At 40.9% G+C, this 11,935-nt stretch overlaps 1 long non-coding RNA gene across 1 annotated transcript; it reads left to right on the top strand.

The window, feature by feature from the left end:
• Nucleotides 1-269: 269 nt before the first annotated feature.
• Nucleotides 270-1,706, top strand: LOC116975748. Its single transcript, XR_004412746.1, has 2 exons — nt 270-344; nt 1,444-1,706. It is a non-coding gene; the product is annotated as an uncharacterized LOC116975748 (long non-coding RNA).
• The last annotated feature ends 10,229 nt before the right edge of the window (nt 1,707-11,935 follow it).

Below are 11,935 nucleotides of genomic sequence, written 5' to 3'. Positions count from 1 at the left end.
ACTCCCCTTAATTCCCCTGCCACCCATTTACTCTTGGGATAACGACAGTACTACAATTAACCTACCAACCAGCACATCTTACACGGAGAAACCAGAGCATTAAGTGGAAATCCATATGGTTACAATGAAAATGTGCAAATTCAACAAAGACGGCGCGGAGGTCATGATTGAACCTGGGTTACTGCTGCCGTTGAGGCAACAGCTCTATCTTGGCAAGAAGAATGAGAGGAGAAAATATCAACTCATTGCACAACTTTTGAAAGGCACAGGAATTGAAAGTCCTTGGGGTATATGCACATAAATCTTTGCAAACAGCAGGACGCGGAGAGAAGACAGCTCAAAAAGTATGTGGAATGCTTGGCTTTATTAATAACAATATATGTTACAAAAGCAAAGATGCTCGATCTTTTAATCACGTGGTTGGGTCTCAGCTGGAGCATTGGGAGGAATGTTAATACCTGAGAGGTGATGGGTTTTACTGTGTGTGGGGTATAAATCCACAAAAGGCAATTGGCGGCATGAAAATGCAACATGAACCGAATGACTTCCAGATTTAACCGAGCGCACTAGGCATTGACGATGGAGCTCCAGTGGGAGAGGTGGGTTTGTAATCTAAATAAGCCAATCGTTCATTGAGAAGAATTTTGGGATTTAGCCCAGGGCACACGTGTTTGCTACTCTCTTTGAAACCTACCCGCGATAGCCCGATGCACGCAGAGTGATCAACTCTGCTGAGAGTAGAATCACACAATGTCTTGCTGCTTCACACCAACTCTCCCCCATTTCCACCTCGTGCTCTGGTTTCTCCGTGTAAGATGTAAATGGGTGGTAGGTTCATTGTGGCACTGTAGTTATCCTAAGAGTAAAAGGGTGGTGGGGGAATTAAGGGGAATTCACGGCAATTGTGCCAATTCTTTCCTTCACGAACTTACAGCAAAAATTTTGAAAAGATTATTGCGAAACTTAATGTGTAGAGTTTCATATTTTGGACCAAATTCAGTAGATCCCTGCTGGATTCATTGGCAAATGTTACCTATGCTACTATCTCCAGAGATGTTGCATGAGCATTTCCAGTATTTTCTGTTTTGATTCTACTGTATTATATATACTTTTCAGAGCAATATGTACCATCTGAAAGGACACCTGATACACTATGTTGCATCAGGCACTGTTAGTTGAGTGTTGATTACCTTCAATAAATGATACCTAGTTACTTTCTTGACTAAATAGCATATAGAAGAATCTATGGATATTACATTGGCACTTGTGGTGAGCGACTGTTGCTGCTGATACTGAAATATTAAGGCATTAACCATTGTGAGAATAAAGAGAACGGCGTTATCCAAAATGAATCAATTCTTCAGCATTCATAATGACAGGCAGTTGTGGTTGTGTTGGTGAACTGTGAAAGTATGAGAAGTCACAGGCATTTTCTTTACACAGAGAATGCATAGATATTTCCCTGGAACCACATCACCTCATCAAGGACCTGAGAGAAGACGGAGAACATAGCAACATGACTATATGGGAAAAGTACATGGCTCCTGACCAGATCACACCAGCCACGGGATTTGGAGAGAAAACAATTCTTACCAGATCGTAAGAACGGAAAGCTACAATTTGTATAAGAATAAAGAGTATCTGGTATGTTCATTTTTTGGTTTGTAAAACTACTTCAATAAAGAACCAATTAAGCTGGAAATAGAGTCTGAAGAAGGGTCTCGGCCCGAAACGTTGCCTATTTCCTTCGCTCCATAGATGCTGCCGCACCCGCTGAGTTTCTCCAGCACTTTCGTCTACCTTTGATTTTCCAGCATCGGCAGTTCCTTCTTAAACAAGCTGGAAATAATGACTGGAATATCAGTTTTTTCTTGTCTGCGTAAGATCACTCCCACCACCCGTGTAGTAATGGCAACGGAAAGTTGGACATTGGAAAAGTTTGAAATTGCCATGACACTTAGGTTTAAGGTAAGAGGGGAAACATTTTAGTTTAGTTTAGAGATACTGAGTGGAAACAGACACTTCGGCCCACCAAGTTTACACCGACCATGATCACCCGCACACTAGTTCTATCCTACACGCTAGGGACAATTTACAGAGGCCAATTAGCCTATCAACCTGTATGTCTTTGGAATGTGGGAGGAAAGCGAAGCATCAGGATAAAACCCACGCAGTCATAGGGAGAAGGTGCAAACTGCATACAGACATCACCCATAGTCCGGTTTGAACCTGGGTCTCTGGCACTCTAAGGCAGCAACTCTACTGCTGTGCCACTGTCCAGCCACTGAAGGGGAAAGGACAAACTTTTCACGCAGAGTGGTGGGTATATGAAAAGAGCTGCCAGGGAAAGTGGTAGAGGCGGGGACAATTACAATTTTTGAGTGACATTTAGACAGCTGTATAGGTAGCTTCAGAGGGATATGGGCCAAATCCAGGCAGATGGAATCGGCTTAGATAGGCACCTTGGTCACCATGGATGAGTTGGACCAAAGTGTCTGGTTCAGTACTGATCATGATGCCGATACTAACTCAGGTAGATAAGGTGGTGATATATCATCAGGATAAGGGCATTGACTAAAATAAGTAATTTACAGTCATTTTCAGATTGGGCATTATGTGATTGCATGTTATACGAGCTGTCAAGGGAGTTTGAATGAAACTGACACATCAGGTCAGCATCTGCATTTTTTTTTTTGTTTTTACATTAGATCTGATGGTCAAAGGAACATGCAGAATATCACATCTGGAAAGGACGTTGACAAGTATGAAACGGTTTAACAGTACATGTGCCAGAGGTACAATCAGGGAACAAATCCACAGAGCTGAAGAAACTGCAGATGCTGGTTTATACTGAAGATAGACACAAAATGCTAGGGTAACTAAGCAGGTCAAGCAGCATCTCTGTCGAAAATGGATAGGTGAAATTTCGGGTTGGGACCCTTCTTCAGGCTTTTTCTAGTGGGGGGGAGGCGGTGCGTAAGAATCTCAAAGTGAGAAAAAAAACAGGTAAAAACAGGGCGGCATCAGATGACCTCAATGCAAGGAGGTTACCTGATAGGCAGATTGTTTGCTAGAGACGGTGTGATCCCAAGAGGGATACATCATTGCTAATCGACTTTTAGTGGAGGAAAGGGTGGTGGTCAGCTGTTCTTTGAGAATAAAGTCCCTGTCCCACTTAGGAAACCTGAACGGAAACCTCTGGAGACTTTGCGCCCCACCCAAGGTTTCCGTGCAGTTCCCGGAGGTTTTTGTCAGTCTCCCTTCCTGCTTCCACTACCTGCAACCTCCGGCAACCACCTGCAACCTCCGGGAACCGCACGGAAACCTTGGGTGGGGCGCAAAGTCTCCAGAGGTTTCCGTTCAGGTTTCCTAAGTGGGACAGGGGCATTATTCATCTGCTAGGATCTATGGTGGGAAAACTCTAGGTCACAAGAGTATCAATGGGTAGAACTTTATCTGGAAAATAGTTGATGCTTGGCTGGTGAGGGCTGTTCTCTATGTTAACTTCACTGCAGATAGGCCCAGCAAGAGTGAGAGGGCAGCTTGCTGGTCATTGGACAGCATCTTCACTGGGTTCATAAGGCAGGATCTCAGCTGGTAGCCATCTTCCCTGAAGAGCTGGATACCAGGTCGGCCTCAACGATCGATCAGATCAGCAAAGGTGGAACGTCGCAAGGTGAAAGCATCACGTGGGAGCTCTGCGGGAACTTCACAAGCACCTGGAGAAATATATTCTGCTGGCTGCAAACCAGCTGCGTCTGACTACAATGGAATACTTGCCAACTGAAGTAAACTCCAGGAGGCGCGTGCGCTATCAGGATTGCCCCTTGGGTGCGGTCCATCTACTATATCCAGCTTCAGCAGCAAATCCAAGTGCCCTTTCCTTGCTGGTGTTGAGCTATTAATACTGCTACACCTCACTGAGGTGTTGAATGCTTACAATAACTGTCAACCTCTCCATTTGGCCTTGATAGTGTGGAGGCCCTTTCCTGTGTGCATTCTTGCAATTATCCATGATTGCTGGCAGTCTTTCCTCAGATGAAGATATTTTATCTTTCATTTGCAATTGATGTCCATTCTAGACAGATGTTGTGTCCAAGAAGCTTGGCTTAGATAGAAATTTTGCCATCGATTTCCATCACACTGTCCCTAAAAAACATGGTTTCCCATATCATAGTTAAAGTAACTCCGGACCCAGCTTCCCAGTGGTCTGTATGGTCTGAATGTCAACTCTCTGTCTCTCCCCCGCTGTTCTACATCCTCACCTCCTGTGAGACCAATGATGATATTTGTTTATGTCAAATGCATGGACAAATATGGGCACTTCTGATATTGACCATAAGCAATAACACACAATTCTGTGGTCGAATTTCCAGCATCTGCAGTTCCTTCTTAAACACATAATTCTGTTATTGCTTATTGCATAGGTCTGAAGAAGGGTCTCGACCCAAAACATCACCCATTCCTTCACTCCAGAGATGCTGCCTGTCCCGCTGAGTCACTCCAGCACTTTGGTTTAAACCAGCATCTGCAGTTCCTTCCTACACAACACATAATAAAAGGGTAGGGAGTCAAAGAGTCAAAATCAAAACAGTGCCCGGATTTATATCCCATTTGATATCATTGTATACATGGAAATGTGAAAATATTGCTTGAAATATTGGATAGGAACTTAATTTGTCTTTTGATGTCTGAAATTAAATTTGTCTTTTCTAATATTTGTAGATGCTTCCTATGTTAAATTTTAAGTCAATCACTGTTAAATGATCTGTATCTTATGGGATTTAATTGAATATATACAAGTATACCAAAATACTGATTACCCATATAATCTTGGAACTCATTAGAGACAGCAGCATTTGCTTATTACTTGATGACAGCTGCCAAAACCTCTCAATTAAATAGTAAATGTCCCTAATACAAAGAGATGTCGATTGCTGAGAACTAGCAGTGCAGCAGAGGCAGGTGTTTCAGAGTTCATTATTAAAGAGACTGCCAAAAGTAATGATGCTGTCAACAATAACATGTGGACTAGAACTGACAAGAAAAAAAAACATGGATTTAAATAAGGCAGAAATAGAGCACACAGCTACACATCCAACCTCTGGAGCCATCAATTAACACCATTTATTAACTCATTGTAATGGCTATGCCAACACCGTGAAATTAGAAACCTTTTATTAACGGTGAGAAAACAAACAATTTGTTTTGTATCAGAGAGTACTCCAGATTTGGATTCTTCTCACCTGATACTCAAAGAAGGTATTTAGTACATAAGCAAGCACCTCAGTTAAATGAGGTCAGTGGCCCATGATATTTACTGTCACTTATGAAGATAGGTGATTTCAACAAGCTTTGGGCATAGGTATCTATTGAATACTAGCTCAGTTCACATAAATACTGTCAGAAAAGGAGTAAACAAAATTGGGAAGGGGAACAAATTGTCGTGGGGACACTGAATTTTACAACACAGATATTGCTCTTGAGGCCGTCATGCTGTACTGAATCCATACAAGACGTTTTCACCTGGTCTTTCTTCCCTACCTGTTTTGTTTTGTTTCAAAAAGATCCAGTTTGATTCCTCACTTAAAAGCTGTTGCTGTTTCCCTTCATCTAGTGTATCCAGTTAGACATTTTTTTGTCTTATTAACTATTAGCAGGAAATAACTTCTCTCTCTTTTCTTCTATGGGTGATATATACTTATGCCATGTGGTTGTTGGCTTACACAGTAGAAGAAGCTATTTCCTTCTTAGAAAAATCTCTTGAAATTTTAAGTATGTGGACTCCCTAGGTTTGGTTTGACTTGACATAGAAATCTGCCTTTTACATACTTGCTCCCATATATTTTTCAAAGCATTTCAAGATAATAAATAATAACAATAATAATAATAATAATAATAATAATAATAATAATTATTATTATTATTATTATTTTTATTATTATAATATTAATAATAAGAAGAAGAAGAAGAAGAATAAGAAGAAGAAGAATTTAAATATTATCCATTATAGGATGTAGTATATGTTTCATTAGTTTAATTGTGGGCAGTGTTAGGGTGAATATTCAATAAAATGAAAGAATTATGGCAAGTGTATGCAAAGCGATATGATATTGATTACTATAGAAATCAATCAATCAATCAATCAATCAATTAATCAGTTTTATTCATCACATACACATATAAGTGCAGTGAAATGAGTTGGTACTGGACCCCAAGAAAGGAATTTGTAGAGTGCCTCCATGATGGATTCTTAGAGCAGCTTGTATTGGAGCCTACCAGGGAGCAGGCAATTCTGGATTTAGTGTTATGTAATGAACCGGATTTGATAAAGGACCTTGAGTTTAAGGAGCCATTAGGAGGTAGTGACCATAACATAGTCGTTTAATCTACAATTGGAGAGGGAGAAGGGTAAATCGGAGGTGTCAGAGTTACAATTGAATAAAGGCGACTATGGAGCCATGAGGGAGGAGCTGGCCAAAGTTGAATGGAAAGATACCACAGCAGGGATGACAGTGGAACAACAATGGCAGGTATTTCTGGGAATAATACAGAAGGTGCAGGATCAGTTCATTCCAAAAAAGAAGAAAGGTTCCAAGGGGAGTAAGGCGCGACCATGGCTGACAAGGGACGTCAGGGACAGTATAAAAATAAAAGAGAAGTACAACGTAGCAAAGATGAGCTGGCAGCAAGAGAATTGGGTAATGTTTAAAGAGCAACAGAAGGTAACTAAAAAGGCAATACGGGGAGAAAAGATAAGATACGAAGGTAAGCTAGCCAAGAATATAAAGGAGGATAGTAAAAGCTTCTTTAGGTATGTGAAGAGGAAAAAATTAGTTAAGACCAAAGTTGGACCCTTGAAGACCGAAAAATGTGAATTTATTACGGGGAACAAGGAAATGGCAGATGAGTTGAACAGGTACTTTGGATCCGTCTTCACTAAGGAGGACACAAACAATCTTCCTGATATAGTAGTGGCCAGAGGATCTGGGGTGATGGAGCAACTGAAGGAAATCCACATTAGGCAGGAATTAGTGTCGGGTAGACTGATGGGACTGAAGGCTGATAAATCCCCAGGGCCTGATGGTCTGCGTCCCAGGGTACTTAAGGAAGTGGCTCTAGAAATCGTGGATGCATTGGTAATAATTTTCCAATGTTCTATAGATTCAGGATCAGTTCCTGTGGATTGGAGGGTAGCTAATGTTACCCACTTTTTAAGAATGGCGGGAGAGAGAAAACGGAATTATAGACCAGTTAGCCTGACATCGGTGGTGGGGAAGATGCTGGAGTCAATTATAAAAGATGAAATAGCGGCACATTTGGATGAGCAGTAACAGGATCGGTCCGAGTCAGCATGGATGTACGAAGAGGAAATCATGCTTGACTAATCTTCTGGAATTTTTTGAGGATGTAACTGGGAAAATGGACAAGGGAGAGGCCAGTGGATGTAGTTTACCTGGACTTTCAGAAAGCATTTGATAAGGTCCCACATAGGCAATTAGTGGGCAAAATTAGGGCACATGGTATTGGGGATAGAGTGCTGACATGGATAGAAAATTGGTTGGCAGACAGGAAACAAAGAGTAGGGATTAACGGGTCCCTTTCAGAATGGCAGGCAGTGACTAGTGGGGTACCGCAAGGCTCGGTGCTGGGACCGCAGCTATTTACAATATACATCAATGATTTAGATGAAGGGATTCAAAGTAATATTAGCAAATTTGCAGATGACACAAAGCTGGGTGGCAGTGTGAACCGTGAGGAGGATGCTCTGAGAATGCAGGGTGACTTGGACAGGTTGGGTGAGTGGGCAGATGCCTGGCAGATGCAGTTTAATGTGGATAAATGTGAGGTTATCCACTTTGGTAGCAAAAACAGGAAGGCAGATTACTATCTAAATTATGTCAAGTTGGGGAAAAAGGGAAGTACAACGGGATCTGGGGGGTCCTTATTCATCAGTCAATGAAAGTAAGCATGCAGATACAGCAGGCAGTAAAGAAAGCAAATGGCATGTTGGCCTTCATAACAAGAGGAGTTGTGTATAGGAGCAAAGAGGTCCTTCTGCAGTTGTACAGTTCCCTCGTGAGACCATACCAGGAGTATTGTGTGTAGTTTTGGTCCCCTAATTTGAGGAAGGACATTCTTGCTATTGTGGAAGTGCAGCGTAGGTTTACAAGGTTAATTCCCGTGATGGCAGGACTATCATATGCTGAGAGAATGGAGCGGCTGGGCTTGTATACCCTGGAGTTTCGAAAGATGAGAGGGGACTTATTGAAACATATAAGATTATTAAGGGTTTGGACACGCTAGAGGCAGGAAACATGTTCCCGATGTTGGGGGAGTCCAGAATAAGGGGCCAGAGTTTAAGAATAAGTAGGAAAGCATTTAGAACAGAGACGAGGTAACACTTTTTCTCACAGAGTCTGTGGAATTCTCTGCCTCAGAGGGTGGTGGAGGCTGGTTCTCTGGATACTTTCAAGAGAGAGCAAGATAGGGCTCTTAAAGATAGCGGAGTCAAGGGATATGGGGAGAAGGCAGGAATGGGGAATTGATTGGGGATGATCAGCCATGATCGCATTGAATGGTGGTGCTTGCTCGAAGGGCCGAATGGCCTACTCCTGCATCTATTGTTCATTGTCTATTATAGTGCACTTCATGGTGTGTACTGTGTCAAGGAACGTATCATTCTAAAGAAAGTTAAGGGAAAGTTTAGTAAATCTATGTGGGATCAAACAAATATACTTTTCAAAACTGAATTCTATCTCATTCTGGATGTACTAACTATCGCTCTAGTTTTATTAATTCAGGTCATACATGTCAAGAGATCAGATGCTTTTTTGAAATGGTGTCTTCAATATTCATTCAAAACAATGAATAGGCGAGGAATTGTTCCAAGGATCAGAATAACTTTTTTATTTTTGATTAATTTTAAAGGTTGTAATCCTGAAAATGTATCTTCAAATGTAATCAACAGCATTGTAGTAACACTGTATGTCCTATTATTAACCTGCATTAAGAGTAAATAATTATTCCCACAATGCAACTTTCAAGACTTGGCAAAACATTAGTGCTTGAAGACAAGTTTGACTTCTGCAGTTAATAACATCCAATTGAGGAAGATTGCTATTGATCAAATCATGGATAGTGATTATTGCTGGCAATTGTTTAAAACCAAGTGCTGCCAACTCTAAGTATAACATTACAAATGCACCTCCTATCACACATCCTGCTCATATAAAATGAGATTAGGGATCTCCTTATCACCAGACACCGTAAAAATAGATATTTGTTCCACATTTTTGTAAATGTCATATACTTCATAAAATGATCCACTCAGAACAATATATACCCTGGTTTTGTGCATAGCTTCGCTCGCTGGCCTTAATGTGTTTATTATGAAGCCAAATGACCTTCGATTTTATTTCCTCGAAGCTATCGCTTCAGTAAACTGCACTTTCCTGCTACACAAGAAATTTGCAATTCATCTTCCATATTTCCTTTGGTTTTACTTTTTCTTGGAATGTTTCCAAAATGAGTCTTTTTCCTGTAACTCAACAAAAAAACTGAACTAATCTATATAACTAAACTGGGCCAAGTTTTCTGTTATACTTCAATACCCATCCTGCAGACATTCCATCCCCTCCTTAATTACTTCACACTGCTTCTATTGAATAGGTCAAATAACCTTGACCCTTTTAACCTTTTTCATTTCACTTTCATTATTACTCATTTATTTTCTGCATTAAATCTGTTTTAAATCATTTCATATATTTTAATGACATTTGGCTTTTAGTCATTACTAACACATTGCATTTTCAAAGTACAAATGTTATTGTAATGTATGATCTGTCTCTAAGGACAGAAGTCAGTGAGGGTTTTAAACAAATGTAATATAAGATATATAAGGAATTTTAACACCCTGAAGGGCTTACTCTTAATTTACAAATACTCCACGATAAAGGTAACAAAGATAACCAACATGATTTAAATGTAATTTGATAAGTGTGCAGAACAGTACTGTATTCTGTAGAAGTGCAGACATAGTAATACAGGGAGAAATGAGTGACATTAATTATTATACACGATTATAGGATTTATATTTATTTGAACAAAATAGTTGTTAGTCAAGTTAGTAAGATGCAAGTGAAATATTATTACAGCGTAAGGTAAATTAATAATTTCAGGATGTAATAAATCTAATGCCAAAACTTGATTATGAAATATATTATTGTTGGGCAGTACAATTTTTCTGATATTTTGGTTATCTTAATATCCATGTGCACCATACCAATTATTCTAATGTTTGATTTAAGAAATAGTGCCGAATACATTTTGCATCTTATAAAATAGGCAAAACAGCCCATTTCATTAGTAACCCAACCAAATCCTGAACATCTCTCGCTCCATCACCAGAGTGTCATGACTGTGGTCTATACTGTATAAAAAACACAGTTATTTATCCAGGCTTCTTTAGCAGCTCTTCCCAATCCCATGGCGTCTGCCGCGAAGAAGGGCAAGGGCCCTAGTCATCAAGGCAAATGCCTGTCTCTAAGTATATGGAATTGATGTGCTATAATGCTTAAAACTGTGTTCTGCACTCTGTATCTTTCACTTTGCTCCATCCATTTTTCCTGAGTTAGACTTGATTATAATTATATATAATACTAGAGTGGGACCCGTTGGGTCCCAGCATCACACGGGAGGGCTGGTCACCCAATGCAATATTCCACCTCTCCACCAATTCCAATATTGCTGGCCAGTGGAGGGGGGAGGGGGGCTTTCTGTTGCGCTAGTTCGTACAATTTGTTATTTGTTGATCACACACACCCTCCACCTCACACAGACATTCACACACAGACTCTCTCACACACACACACACACACACACACACACACACACACACACACACACACACACACACACACACACACACACACACACACACACACACACACACACACACACACACACACACACTCATTCACACACAGACACACACACACAGACTCATTCACACACAGACACACACACAGACACAGACACACACACACAGGCTCATTCACACACACACACACACACACACACACACACACACACACACACACACAGACACACACACACACACACACACTCATTCACACACAGACACACACACACAGACTCATACACACACACAGACACAGACACACACACACAGGCTCATTCACACACACACACAGACACACACACAGGCTCATTCACACACACACACACACACACACACACACACACACACACACACACACACACACACACACACACAGACTCATTCACACACACACACAGACTTATTCACACACAGAGACTCATTCACACACACACAGACTCATTCACACACACACACAGACTCATTCACACACACAGACTCATTCACACACACACACACACACACACACACGCACGCACACACACACACACACACACACACACACACACACACACACACACACACACACACACACACTCACTCATTCTCACACACACACACACACACACAACTCATTCACTCACAGACACTCACCCAATACTAAAATGCCAAGTAACTTCAGAACGTGTTGAATATACAGTGTAAAACAAATGTTTAAAGCCCCCTGTAGAGGATGCTGCTGCTGAAGCAAAAAAAAAAGCTTTAAATAACATCCAACAAACACACTCACCATAGACAGAGCAGTCAGCTTTCTTGAATTATTCAACGGCGCCTGCACTTGGCGCCATCTTGACGTCACCCTCTCGCTTCTTGCCATGAACTGGAAATTACGCACTCAGCTCCAGAATGCCGCTAACAGGAAATGACGTCATCTTGCAACAAAATGAAAATCACAGAATGAGCGCCAATTTTGAAATTAAGCACAATCCTGATATAATAAAATGTTTATTCACGCTTTATCCATCCGTAAAC

This window comes from Amblyraja radiata, chromosome 8, assembly GCF_010909765.2.
Source record: "Amblyraja radiata isolate CabotCenter1 chromosome 8, sAmbRad1.1.pri, whole genome shotgun sequence".
Lineage (NCBI taxonomy): Eukaryota > Metazoa > Chordata > Chondrichthyes > Rajiformes > Rajidae > Amblyraja > Amblyraja radiata.
This window is presented reverse-complemented; position numbering and strand designations above follow the sequence as displayed.